This window comes from Rhinolophus ferrumequinum, chromosome 4 (genome assembly GCF_004115265.2).
Source record: "Rhinolophus ferrumequinum isolate MPI-CBG mRhiFer1 chromosome 4, mRhiFer1_v1.p, whole genome shotgun sequence".
Lineage (NCBI taxonomy): Eukaryota > Metazoa > Chordata > Mammalia > Chiroptera > Rhinolophidae > Rhinolophus > Rhinolophus ferrumequinum.
In genome coordinates, this window is record NC_046287.1 from 42066687 (window position 1) to 42081500 (window position 14814).

Genomic DNA, 14814 nt, shown 5'->3' on the forward strand with positions numbered 1-14814 from the left:
CTTTGAAAGTCTCTCTGTCTCTGTCTCTGTCTCTTTTTCTCTCTCTCAAGCATACACACCAAGTCTTCATTCCAAACGGGCAAGATGGGTTTAAGGAACCAATATGCCGTTTAGTAATGCCAGAGTGGCTGGAAAGCAGAAATTGTATCAGTTGGTTTTCAGCATTATGCTGAAGTAACAAACAGTCCCAAAATATCATATTTATGATAAGAAGGTATATTGTATGTTTTATATCAGTTGTATGTTTGCTATGACTTTGTTCCATGTGGTCTCCTTAGAGGACCCAGACAAATGAAGCAGCCCATCTCTGGGACATGCTTTTCATTTGACAGAATAGCCATGTCATGACATTGGTTCTTGAAATCTCTGCTGGGAAATACATCACTTCTACTCACATTCAATTAGCCAAAGCAAATCCTGTGATAATAATCCTTTTGTAGGGGAGCGAATAATGAACAATAATAAAATCTGCTGTAGAACTACCGTGTTTCCGCAAAAATAAGACCTAGCCGCACCATCAGCTCTAATGAGTCTTTTGGAGCTCAATTAAAATTAATTAAAATTAATGTAAGACCCGGTCTTATTTTAATATAAGACCAGGTATACTATACTATAATATAATATGATACCAGGTCTTACATAATATAATATAATATAATATAATATAATATAATATAATATAATATAATATAATATAATATAACACCGGGTCTTATATAATATAATATAAGACCAGGTCTTATATTAATTTTTGCTCCAAACGATGCAGGGATGGTACGAACTACTTGGGATCTACAAAGAAGAATAAGATTTAAAATTTTGCATGATGTCAACTTGAAACTACATCAGGCTAAAAATTTGAGCCGCTTGATGTAGCAACTCACTCAGCACTAAAGCAAAGAGAAGAGACTATAGTTGTTTGATGAATAACTTCCATCATCAAACCAATCTGTGGCTGGACTTTAGTTATGCAAGAATAACTTCCATCATCAAACCAATCTGTAGCTGGACTTTAATTACTCAAGAATGCTCAAAATAGTTTGACATATATTTTCTTTCTTTGAGGTGGAAGTGTTTTGTTCTCCCCCTTAGCTTGCCAGAAATTCAGTATTTTTTTAGCTGACCTAATCGGGTGAAAATTTTTTCTACACCTGAGCCAAGATGTATGGGCATATCAGGGTACCCTTTGAAATCAATCATAGAGGTGACAGTAACAGATCCAGAAGAAGAGCTGATAAAAACACAACAAAACAAAACACCCTGAGAAATGCCAAGGATAGCTTGGGGCACGACAAAATCACCTGAACTGCTAATAGGACATGGAACAATGAGACCGCTGAAAAGGCATTCTGTACTTGCTGAACTGAAAAGATCTAGTAATTAAATGTATCTAAATTTTTTAAAATATCCTTTTAAATTCATTAAGAAAATGACAATTTTCTTTTTTATGGAAGATCAGTACAAAAAAATTGCAATGTGATTTGCATTCCCAAATTGAGAGACAGACTACAAATAACTGGCCTATACTCTTCAAAAGTGCCCTGGTCATAAATGACAAGGAAAGACTGAAGCATTGTTTCAAATTAAGGAAATTTAAGAGACATGACAACTGACTACAATTTATGATCTGGTATTTTCATTTTCTGTTAGGGACATTATTGAGGCAAAAGGCAAAATTTTTAATAAAATCTGATACTAAGAGTATTGAGTATTGTATCAATATTATTTTCCCAATTTTGATAGCTGTATTGTGGTTATGTAAGAGAATGTTGCTTTTAGGAAATACACACTGGAGTATTTAGGAATACAGGACATCATGCCTGCAACTTCCAAATAAGTGAGGGGAGAGAGAGAGAGAGAGAGAGAGAGAGAAGCAAATATAGCAGTATAGGAAATTGGGGATTCTGGATGAAGGGTGTATGAAGATATTTTGTACTAGCTTTGTAACTTTAAAAAATACGTAGGATTAATTTACTTGTCTTATTTAAAGGAAGGCCAGAAGAAGGTCGTGCGGGTCTGTATGGCAGCTCCAAGAATTCATTAGAAACCCATGCTTCTTCTGGCTCTGGAACAACCTTGGATGTGTCCTGGCTCCTTGGAGTGCTGCAGTCCCCACAAATCATCCTCAATCCAGGCCACTGCATGGAGGAAGAGGAGAATATCCTGTTAACATTTAAGTGTCAAACTATGTCAAAATTAAAAATTAGGAAAAACAAGTGATATATGCAAAAAAATTTCTTTTTACATGAAATTTTGAATATTATATCAGTTAGCGATCATAATTGGAGCCCTGACAGTAATAAATCCAACCCAATCTGGTGGAGGACTAGAAATTTAAGATTGTGATAAAGGGAATGGAAAAAGATCTAATCATAAGTGAAATCCCCTGAGACTTTTTCTTGGAGGCAAATATGATGATATATGAACGCAGAAGAATTTTCAGGAGTGAGTCATAAACAATATTCTGGTGTTCTTGCATTTCCAAATCTGCTGATCTGTGGCCTTTATTCTTAAATATGTTTTGCTCAATTGTCTTATAGCATTGAATGTTTAGAAATGACTGACCCATCCTACATTTATTTCCTCTTATAAATGACGAACTTTTTGTCTGGCTGTCCATAGTATTATTTGTTTCTCTTTAGAATTCATAAAAAATTAATTTTACCTAGATATGTCTCAAGATTGACTGTGCCGAGGGTATTTCCTGGTAAAAAGAATGTTCTTTTAACACACAGATTCAAGTCCTCCTTTACTCTTGGACATTTTTCTTATGTGTTGATACACTTGTTCTCTTATTTCCATTTTCTTCTTTGGAAATTCTGAAATGTGTGTGTAATTGGATATTGTTTGCCTGTCTTCCACATCAGTTCTTTTTCTGTCAATCCTCATTTTAATAAACATTTTTATTGAAAGTATATTAAACATACAGAAAGCCACACAAATAATAAACACATAGCTCAACTAAATTCTCACAAAGTTAACACACTCAGGTAGTTACCACTCACATTTTACTTCATTTTTTTTTTTTACATTTTAATTCTTTTTAACATTTTACTTAACTTTATTTTGCTTACTTTTCTCTTTCCTATACCCTATGTCTCTTACTAGGTTTCAGCATGATTTTCCTTTCCAACTTGACCTTCATTGTTTTGATGGCTTCTTTTTTTCTTCAATATCGTTCCTGAGTTCTGTCAGCTTTCAATTCATCTCATTTTTATTTCTCCATTTCTTTCCTAGGTTCTTTATCTCTGCTTGTTCTTTTGATATATTACGTATACTGAAAAGTGCTAAATATTAGGCATACACTATATATTACACAGTGCATATAACACCTAAATATATAATGATCTGTGATCCACTGCCAAATCAAAATACAGAAAATTTCCAGTATAAAGGCTTTCCCTAACCAGAAGTCATTTCTACTCTGACTTCTGTCACTGTAGATTAGTGTTGCTTCTTCTTAAAATTCTTCATATAAATGGAATTACACAGTGCGTAGTATTTCTTATTATTTTTAATTATGGTAAAATATACATAACAAAAAAATTTGCCGTTTTTAAGTGTACAGTTCAATGTTGTTAAGTGTATTCATACTGTTGTTACAGTACATAGTGTTTTGTGTTTGCATTTGAAAAATCATTACATGAGTAAATTTATCACAGTTTTTTAAAAATCTATTCTCCTGTTTGTGGAGAATGAAGCATTTTCAATTTGTGACGATTAGAAAGAAAGCTGCTACATATGAACACTGTGGTACTAGGCCCTTTGTGGACATATGTTTTCATTTCTCTAAGATCAATACCTAGGAAGAGAATTGCAAGGTCATCAGTAGATAGATATCAGTTTAACTTTTAAACACATTACCAGTTTTCCAAAGTGGTTGTACCATGTCATACTCCCCATGGCGATACAGGAGAGTTCCACTTGTTCCAAATGCTTGCAACACTTGATATTGTCAATCGTGTTTCATTGTAGGCCATTGTAGTGGTATCTCATTATTGTTTTAATTTGCATTTCTCTGGTAACAAATCAGGTTGAGCACTTTTTCTATGCCATTGGCCATTCGATTCTGTCCTTTTTGATGACTTATCTTTGAATGATGTGAATTTTTCCTAAAACTGCTTTCGTAGGAAGTTTGTATAGAAGAAGAGATTGGGGTGTGTTCCACTCTAGCCATAATTTTTCTTCTGATCCAAGTTTTTGTATGAATTAGTCTAGCTTTTATTTCTCCTGTGCAAAGGAAGACAGGTAGCCAATAACGCTATTAAGCATGTGAAGTTTCTATTCTCTTCTTCTGACATGGGGATAAATTGCTTCCTGCAGATGATACTTAATAAATAAGTGAATCTTCTTTCAAGCCCATGTTTTGCTTCTTGGAACCAAAGTGTCTTAAACAGCTTCTGTCACCAACCGGTGCATGTCATTCTTCTTGTTGAGAACACAGTGTTTAGGTTTTTCGGTATAGGATATGCCTTTAACCTTGGAGGAGTATCTTGCTGCCTGTTTCTGAGCTGTGCATTAGCTGGCATCCTCTCTCTGATTCCTCTACTGTTTGGTATCCCTCCTACTTATTTGGGGGATTGGAGTTTCAGTGGTCTTCTACACTTTCCTGAGGCTGTGATTTGTTTTTTCTTTCTTATTGGTTGTCGTGACTTTGGGTGATTTCTAAGAGGGAAAGAAGGAGATACTTATTTGACACTACCATCCTCAAAATAGAAGTATTGATAAATACCAATTACTGAATTAAAGCAGTTTGCTTTAATTTTTTTTTTTTGCTGAGATTTTTTTTTTCTTTGAAACATGAATGAGTGCTGTACTTTACCTAAACAGTGACTCTGTTGAAATGATTTTTCATCTCCCAGTTAATCTATCTCATTAAATGATGTTTTGATGTTGACCTATCCTGTGTCCCTGAATAATATCTTCCTGGTTATCTTTTTATTTTTAATTGACTGAATTTGATTTGGAAATATTCCACTGAAGATTGCTTTATCTATCCTCATAATTTGGTGATGGTTTCCTTTTCTTTCTAGTTTTAGCATCAAATCTCTAAAAATGAGTTGGAGAGATTTTCCTCTTTTTAAAAATATTCTGAAATACTTTGTATAAGATACGGATTACAAATCTGTGGGGCCAGTAGGTTTTATTTAGGATGAGACATATAATTACTAATTTATTTCCTTTAATAGTTCTTGACTTATTTAGGCATTCTATTTTTTTTCCATGCCTACTTTCCAAGTTATTGGCATAAAGACATTCAATGTTTTATTTTATAAATTAAAACATCTCTACTATATTTGTAGTTGTGTACTCTCTTTTAAATTCTAATATATGCCTTCTCCATTTTTAAAGCTTACTTTATTTTTGTCTGTTTTATAGCTTTTATCAATAACTTGCTTTTTGGTTTAGATGCCTTATGTTTCTTTGCCACACTCAATACAATAATTTCTGCTCATTTTAAAGATTATTTTTTCCCTTCTGTTTTTCATTCTTCCTCTATAGTGCTTCTAGCATCCTGAACTGAATGCATTTTCATTTTCCTTTCTTTTTTTTAACTGAAAGTATTTAAAGCTCTAAATTTCCCTCCAAATATTTGCTTTAGCTACATTCCACAAATTATGATAATGTAACATTTTCATTATCATCTAGTTTTGCATAATTTGAAATTTACATGATGATTTTGCCTTTACCATGACTAATTTAGAGACAATGGTTTTTGTTTCCAAGAACACGAGTTGGAAAAGTCTGTTTATTGTTGACTTTCAATTTTATTGCATTATGGTCAGAGGACATGAAATGTATTATAGCAATTCTTAGGGATTTGTACAACTTCCTCTGTGAACTAGATTTTGTAAATGTTCCATGTATTTGAAAAAAATTTCCTATTTGCTAGGAAGATCATCATCTCTCTCTCTCTACATATAGAGCTGTTAGATACAGTGTTAGACAAAACTTGTTAAAATTTTGCTCACACATTACTAAGATTTTTGTGTGTGCTTGGTGTAAGAGTTTCTGATAGTTATCTGTGTTAAAATATCTTCTAATATTAATTCTTTTACTTTGTGTTCTAGAGCTTATTCTAGTAGGGGGGTGTGTGTGTGTGTGTGTGTGTGTGTGTGTGTGTGTGTGTGTGTGTATTAGGGTGTTTATGCAATTTTTAATTTCAGGAACTAGTTTTTTTAAATTTCCAAGATTACTGATCAATTATTATGGTGGGTTAAACAGTGCTCCTTACCCCAAAATTCATGGCTGCTCCAAGTCTCAGAATGTGACTGTGTTTGCAGATGTAATTAGTTAAGAAGAAAAAGAGAGGACACACAGAAGAATGCCATGGAAAAATGCAAGCAAAGATTAGAATGATGCAGCTACAGGCCGAGGAATGCAGAGGATATCTGGGAACCACCAGAAATGAGGAGAAAGCCAGGAAGGATTCTTTTCTAGAGCCTTCAGAGAGAACACGGCCCTGTTAACAACACCTGGATTTTGAATTTTTACTTCCTAGAACTATGAGAAAATACATTTCTGTTGTTTTAAACCACCCAATTTGAGGTAATTTATTATAGCAGCCCTAGGAAACCAATACAATTATTTTTTATATCCACCTGTTCTCATTTCATTTACACCAGTTTTGTTCTATTCTTTCTTTCTTGTATTTATGGATGTGATTTCTTTATCTATGTCTCTAGGCATGCTTAGTCTATAAAGTTAATTTTCTCTTAAGTGTGTTCAGGTTCAGTCGTTGATTTGTTGCTGGTCTTTCTTATAGGCATTAGAGTTCTTGGTATGTTTTGAAATTGTATTTTGCAGTTCCATTTTGAGGTGAAAGGTAAAGGTAAGGTTTTGTTTATCTGCTTTGTTGTTTTTCCACTTATATTTCTCTCTATGCTTACTCTCTCCTGTCTCATAAGGCAGTTCCAGGCTGATACTGCAGAGCCAGTCAGGAGCAGCTTGATTCCAAATTCCTAGGTTTCTACAATTCCATATGAACAAACAGCCATAAGAGAGCTGCCACTGGTGGTGGTTTCAAGCAGCAAGAGTAGGAGACTCACTCTGCATTACTTTTGGTCCCTTTCTAGATCTGAAACATAGATTAGTATTCCTGTGGCTTCTGCTTGCCTATGACTTTCTGGTGTTTTTTTTGTTTGCTTGTTTTTCCTATTTCTAGTCCATGGAAATATTTGTCTTGGCTTAGGTTCCAGCTAGGTCCTTTTGTTTGCTTATTTGTTTTCTCATTTCAGTTTCCATATATTGCTCTGCATTTGTAATAGAGGTTCAACAAGTGAACCTTTTGTATTTTGTTCTCTTGCCAGTTGGTCTTTCCAGACCTGAAATAGCTATCAAAAATATTTCAGGCTACACTTTTGTATTTCAATGTAAGAGTAATTAACTGAATTGAAGGTAACCTGATGACTTACCTGGTCCTGCTCCTATCTATCCCATTTATTAACACCAAAATGCATGCCACCTCTGTAGTTAACCACCGTAGTTCAAGGTACATCATCTTTCAGCTGGCCTACTGCTGTCACCTCCTAACTGGGCACACTACCCGTCCCTCTACAATTGATTTTTTCATACAGCAACCAGAGTGATCTCTTTTAAATCTAAATCAAATAATGCCAGACTTCTGCTTAAAACCCACTGATGACTTCCAGTTTTCAAAAGAGTGAGTTTAAAACTCCCTTTTAATAGTCTACATGGCACTGTATGATCCAGTTCCTGTCTATCTCACAACGTCATGTTATACTCCTGTCCCCCAAGTTTATTACTTTCAACAGACTGTTCCTAAAACACACTGAGATTGTTTCCATTTCAAAGCCTTTGTGCTTGCTGTTTCCTCTATAAGGCTCATAAAGTGATTGGCTTCTTTCATAGATCAGGCCTCAGTTACCCTCCGCACCCCTCCTCCACCCTCATCTCTCAGCAGTCCTATTGGCTCTGCCTCCAAAATGTAACGTATTCAAAATCATACCACTTCTTTCCTTCTTGACCATGGCCACCTTGGTCCATACTAACCTCCTAACTGGTAACTCTGTTCGCACTCTTGCTCACGGTAACAGGTATAGTAGGCTCATCGACTATCAGAGTGCCCCAGCAAACTTGCCAGTCCCTTCGAAGTTATGTGGAGTCATGTCACTAGTTACAGTCAGTGGAAATGTAAATGACATGTGTTACTAGTAGATTTGAGCTCTATTTTTCTTTCCATACCTGGGCAACCACAAGACCCAAATATACTATTCACTACCTGCAGGGAGCGATACAGGAGTTGCCATGCAGAGAGTTTCATAGGAGCTCTGTTGGACGTTGAGTGCTTCAACTGTATCTCAGAAGTTTTGGTATGTTGCTGTGGGGACAGAGCCCCAGAGAGCAGTTTCCAGGCTCTCGGCCTCAAGTGGAAAGGTGCTGGCTCGGGTAGCAGATGGCCATCAGCTGTGACTAGTTGGCCATCAGCTGTTACCAGTTAGCCATTAGCCACTGATATAACTTCCGTGGCTGAGCTAGCAAGGGGGATTGCAGTTAGCAAGGGGTTGGTTGACAGAGAAGTGGACAGCAGGTTGCAAATTGTGTGGCTCCTGCTTCCTGTGTCTCAACCCAGCCGCCAGGGAGAATATAGTGGTATGACTCCCCTATCCATGGCTCCATGGGTGTTCCTTTTTGGCCTCCCCATATCCTGCATTCTTATGCGGGGAGCGGGACCAGAGACCCCGCATGATAACCCACATGACAGTTGTATTTTCATTTTTGTTCAGTTCAAAATATTTTCTAATTTTCCTCAAGACTTCCTTTTTGACCCATGGATTATTTAGAAGTGTGTTCTTTTCAAATGTATGGAGATTTTCCTATTATTTTTCTGTTATTGATTTCTAGGTTAATTGTTTCATGGTCAGTTTACACACTTTATGTAATTTAAATTATTTTATTATTTCAATTCTTTTTAATTGGTTAAGGTTTTGTTTTATAATCTAGGATATGGTCTATCTTAGTGAAGTTTTATGTGTACTTAGAAGGAATGTGTTTTGGGGGCAATTCTATAAATGTCAATTAGATTCAGTTGGTTGATGATCAGTTCTTCTGATTTTCCCTACTGATTTTCTGTCTATTCTTTCTATGAATTACTGAGAGAGGACTGTTGAAAACTCCAACTAAAATTATGAATTTTTCTCTTTATCTTTTCATTTCTGGCAGTTTTGCTTCATGTATTTTGAAGCGCTGTTGTTAGGTTCACCTCATTTAGGATTGTTAGGTCTTGGAGAATTGATCTTTTATCGTTATGTAATGTCTGTCTTTATCACTGGCAATTTTCTTTTATTTGAATTCTACTTTGTCTGATATTAATGTAATCTGTCACTCCAGCTTCCTTCCGCCTCCCTCCTTCCATCCCTCCCTCCCTCCTTCCCTTCCTTCCTTCCTTCGTTCCTTCCTTCCTTTCTTTGATGTGATTCTAGGCAGCTGTGCCGAGATATTTTTTAAATTGCGGTAAAAGATACATAACAAAATTTACCATCTTAACCATTTTTAACTGTCCAGTTCAGTAGTGTTAAGCATATTCACATTGTTGTGCAACAAATCTCTAAAACTTTTTTATCATGTAAAACTGAAACTCTATACCCATTGAACAACAACTCCCCATATCTCTTCCCCCAAGTAACCTGGCAACCACCATTCTGCTTTCTGTATTTAGAGGTTCGACTGCTTTAAATACCTACTCCAGTTTTCTATTGATTAGTGTCTGCATGATAGTTTTCCATCCCTTTATTTTTTGTATAAAACAACTTTATCGTGTTGTATTTCATATAAGATACAATTCACCCAATTACAATATGATTCAATGGTTTTTAGTGTATTCACAGGTATGTGCAATCATAATCATTACCTAATTTAAAAATATTTGCATTACCCCAAAAAGAAACCCTATACCCATTAGTAGTTACTCTTTCTCCTTACTCCCAGCCCCAGGCTACCACTAATCTTTCTACTTGTGTGGATTTACCTATGCTGCTCATTTCACATAAAGGAAGCATACAAGCTGTGGCCTTTTGTGACCAGCTTTGTTCACGTAGCATATTTTTTTCAAGGTTTATCCATGTTGTAGCAGGTATCAGTACTTCATTCTTTTTTAAATAGCTAAGTACTATTCCGTCATATGGATCTAGCTCAGTTTACCCAGTCGCTTGTTGACAGAAACCTGGACTGTTTCCACTCTTTGACTATTATGACCATGTAATAGCTAGGAACATTTGTGTACAGGTTTTTGTTTCAACATGTTCTTAATTCTCTTAACTATATACCTAGGAGTGGAATTGCTGGGTCATATGATTGACTCTGTGTTTAACATTTTGATAATTAACTGTTTTCTAAAGTGGCTGCATTATTTTACATTTCCAATAGTAATATGTGAGAGTTTCCATTACTCCATGTTCTCACCTACTCTTGCTATTGCTCCTCTTGCTTATAGACATCGTAGTGGGTACGAAGTGGTATCTCACTGTGGTTTTGACTTGCATTTCCCTAATGGCTAATGATCTGGAGCATCTTTTCAGGCACTTATTGGTCATTTGTGCCTTTTTCGGAAAAATACCTATTCACATTCTTTGCCCATTTTTTGTTATGTTGTCTTTTTATTCTTGAGTTGTAAGAGTTCTTTACATATTCTGGATACAAGCCCCTTATTAAATATATGATTTTTCTCCCATTTTGTTTATTGTCTTTTAATTTTTTTGATGGTGTCCTTTGAAGCACAAAAATTCTAATTTTTTTATGAAATCCACTTTATCTAATTTTTTCTCTGTGCTCGTGCTTTTGGCATTGTATCTTAGATGATTTTGATTAACCCAAGATTATAAAGGTCTACTCCTGTTTTCTTCTAGGAGTTTTAGATTTGACATTTAGATCTATGATCCAATTTGAGTTACTTTTTGTGTATGGTCTAAAGACTTCCTTCTTTTGCATGTGGATGTCTGGTTGTCCCAGCACCATTTGTTTAAGTGACTACCTTTCCCCAAATGAATTGTCTTGGCATCCTTGTTGAAATCAATTAACCATAACGTGAGGTTCATCCTACCTTTTAGACAGCTTATAGTTGATTCATGTTTTTTTATTATCCATTTTGACACTATCTTCTAATTATTGTGGTTATAACATTTACATTTAATGCAATTATTTCATGTATTTGGATTTAGATGTTAAAATCTGGAAAATAATAATTAAGCCCTTATGATTTGTGTTATTATAGGAAATTCATAAGACACCTTTTAAAAGACACTATTATAATCTCACTTTGTTAATTTAGAAATTTAGAAAGTTTAAGTTTTGAAGAATTTACCCATTGTATGCAAAATACAAGATTGTATTATCATTAATTTCATATAATAAAATCAGAACATAGAGCTGTCTCTTTTTTTATTGAGATATTATTGACATATAACATTGTATTAGTTCTAGGTGTACAAATAATGATTTGATATATGTATATACTGTGAAATGATCACCACTACAATTTTTTTTCTTGTGATAAGAACTTTTAAGATCTACTCTCTTAAGCTAGAGAGGAGAAAACATTAATCATAAGAAAAATACATTTACAGTACTGTAAGTATTTATTAAAAACAATCTGTGTGTAAGTGGACCCATGCAGTTCAAACCCCTGCTGTTCAAGGATCAACTGTATACAATACAGTATTGTTAACTATAGTCATCATGCTGTATAGTACACACCCAGGACTTATTTATCTTATAACTGGAAGTTTGTACATTTTGACTCACTTCATCCATCCCTCTCCCCCAAACCCCTGCTTCTGGCAACCAATTTTTTTCTCTGTATCTATGAGTCCAGTTTTTTCAGATTCCACACAAGAGAGATCATACCGTATTTGTCTTTCTGTGTCTGGTTTATTTCACTTAGCATAATGCCTCAAGGTCCATCCATGTTGGTGTAAATGGCAAGATATCATTTTTTTGATGGCTGAATGATATTCCATTATCATTCATCATATATATACACAAGGTGTGATCAAACAATATGGTGAATGTTTAAATAAAGAAAATTTATAACAGTAAAAGACACATTGCCATTAATGCTCTCAAAACATACTCCCTTGCTTTGAACACACTTATTCCATCGTTCTTGCCACTTTCTGAAGCAGTTCTGGAAGTCCTCCTTTGTGTCTTTGGTTGCACTGTCATGGCTGCCTCGATGTCCTGAATCGATTGAAAACATTTACCTTTCATGGTCATTTTGACTTTGGGGAAGAGCCAGAAGTTGCATGGTGCCAGATCTCGTGAATAAGGTGGATGAGGACACACTGTAATGTTTTTGGTAGAAATTACTGTACCAGAAACGATGTGTGACAAGGAGTCTTTCCATTGTGATCACAAAAATACGGTGAATGCTGCTGGTATCCAATGGAAAGGCAGGGATCTTCAATACAGGAAGTGGTATAATAATTATACCACTATTATATATACTATTATATATATTATATATATTATATATATTATATATAGTATATACTATTATATATAATAATATATAATAATGTCAAACCTTGGTAACAGTGTGTGACAAGTTTCAACTTGTTTGGTGCAGTCAGTCGGGTGTGAGCTACAGTTGAGAGAAGGTGTGTTTTAAAGTGTGCCGACCTGAGAGATGGGCAAATGGTTTCATCCTCCATCATGACAATGCTCCATGTCACACATCACTTCTAATATGGCAATTTCTGTCAAATAAATACATTATGGTATGTCCTTGTCGACCTTATTCACCGCATCTGGCATTGTGCGACTTCTGGCTCATACCCAAAGTCAAAATGACCGTGAACATTTTGAATCAATTCAGGACATCAAGGCTGCCATGGCAGCGCAACTAAAGACACTCACGAAACAGGACTTCCAGAACTGCTTCAGAAAGTGGCAAGAACAATGGGATGAGTGTGTTGAAAGTGAGGGAGAGTATTTTGAGGGGGATTAATGGCAATGTGTCTTTTACTGTAAAATATATATTTTAAACATTCACTTTGTTTGATCACACCTTATATATACCAGGGGTGCCCAAAAGATGTATACAAGTAGACGCTTTGGTCAATGTTGCTCAAGCAATAGTTTGCCATAATCAAAATTGTCTAGACGCTGATGGTAACCACTTTGAGCACCTCTTGTAATTGCCGAAGTCAAACGTGAGTTGTATTCATTTTCTGTTATTGGTGTATATTGAGTATTGCAATTTTAATAGTTTTTTCCTTTCTTAAAATGTGTATACATTTTTTTGGCACCCTCTGTATGTATCACAGTTTCTTAATCTATTCATCAACCAATGGACAATCATGTTGTGTTCATATCTTGGCTATTGTAAGTAATGCTGCAATGAACATGGAGTGGACATAGAGCTATCTTGAAATCAGCATTATTAACTCATTATTAACCTCATCCAAAGATTCAATTTATCAGAAATAGTACATGAACCTTTCAAAATGCCATTTTAAACCTTGTATTTCAGAACCAAATATTAAATAATCTTCAAGTCATGCTTCAAAATTTCTATCTCATATTATTATAACAGGCTATTATTTACATGCACTTGTTGACATTAAAAAAAAAAGTGGTTTATCAACCTTTTCTTTCCTGTAGACATTTTGAGAGATTATCTGGACTAGAATATTCTGAGTGCATACATAACAGATTTTTTTTTTTTTAAATCAAGTAATCTGCAATTTCCCAAGCAAGGATAAAAGAGGGAGAACAGGAAAAAAATTAAAAAAGGAAGAGAGGAGCTGGTTTTAGACAACGAAGAAATTATCTCTGAAAAGTGCTAATTCTCTTCCTTTTGCAAGGAGGTGAGAAAGTTAAATGCAGAAAAACTCATTTTGACATAAACACACAAAAGACAGTCATTGCAGTTAATTTAAAAATACTCAAGCCCTTCACAATTATTTTAAGTAAACTTTTATTTTTGAAATAATTTTATAGTTAAAGTTGCAAGGATAGTACAGCGAAGTCCTGAATGAACTTCATTTATTTTCTCCTATTGTTAAAAATCTCATATAACCAGGGTACATTTGTCAAAATTACCACTGTAACAGTGGTACATTACTATTAACTAATCTTGAGACTCTAGTAAGATTTTAATTGTATCCCCAGTAATATCCAATTTCCATTCCAGGATCCAGGTTAAGACAGCACGTTTCATTGTCATCATCTCCTAAGTTTCCTCTGGTCTGTTGTAGTTTCTTAGCCTTTCCTTGTTTTTCATGATCTTGACAGTTTTGAGGAGTACTGATCAAGTATTTTATAGAATGTCCCTCAGTTTTGGATTATGTGATAGTTTTCATGTTTAGACTGGGCTACAGGTTTTTGGAAAGAATACCACAGAGGAGAAGTGCCCATCTTATCATATCATATCAGGGCATACATGGGATCAACCTGACTTAGCATTGGTAATATTAATCTTGACCACCTGGTCAAGGTAGTGTTTGCAGGTTTCTCCACTGTAAAGTTACTCCTCTTCCCTCTTTCCACACTCTGTTCTTTGAGTCATTAACTGCAGGCCACAATTGGGGAGGGAAATTAAGTTCTACATCCTGACAGGGGTGGTATATTGTGTTAAGTTGAATAGTGGTCACCTGAAGGTATCTACATTCTGATCTCCTGCCAATGTTATCTTTTATGTCAAAAAGGATTTTACAGGTGTGATCAAACTGAGGATTTTGAGAGGATGAATATCCTGGATTATCCAGATGGGCCCTTAATAATTAATTACAGAGATCCTTATAAGAGGGAAGCAAGAATGTCAAAAGAATGTCAGAATCATAGGCAGCATTCCGG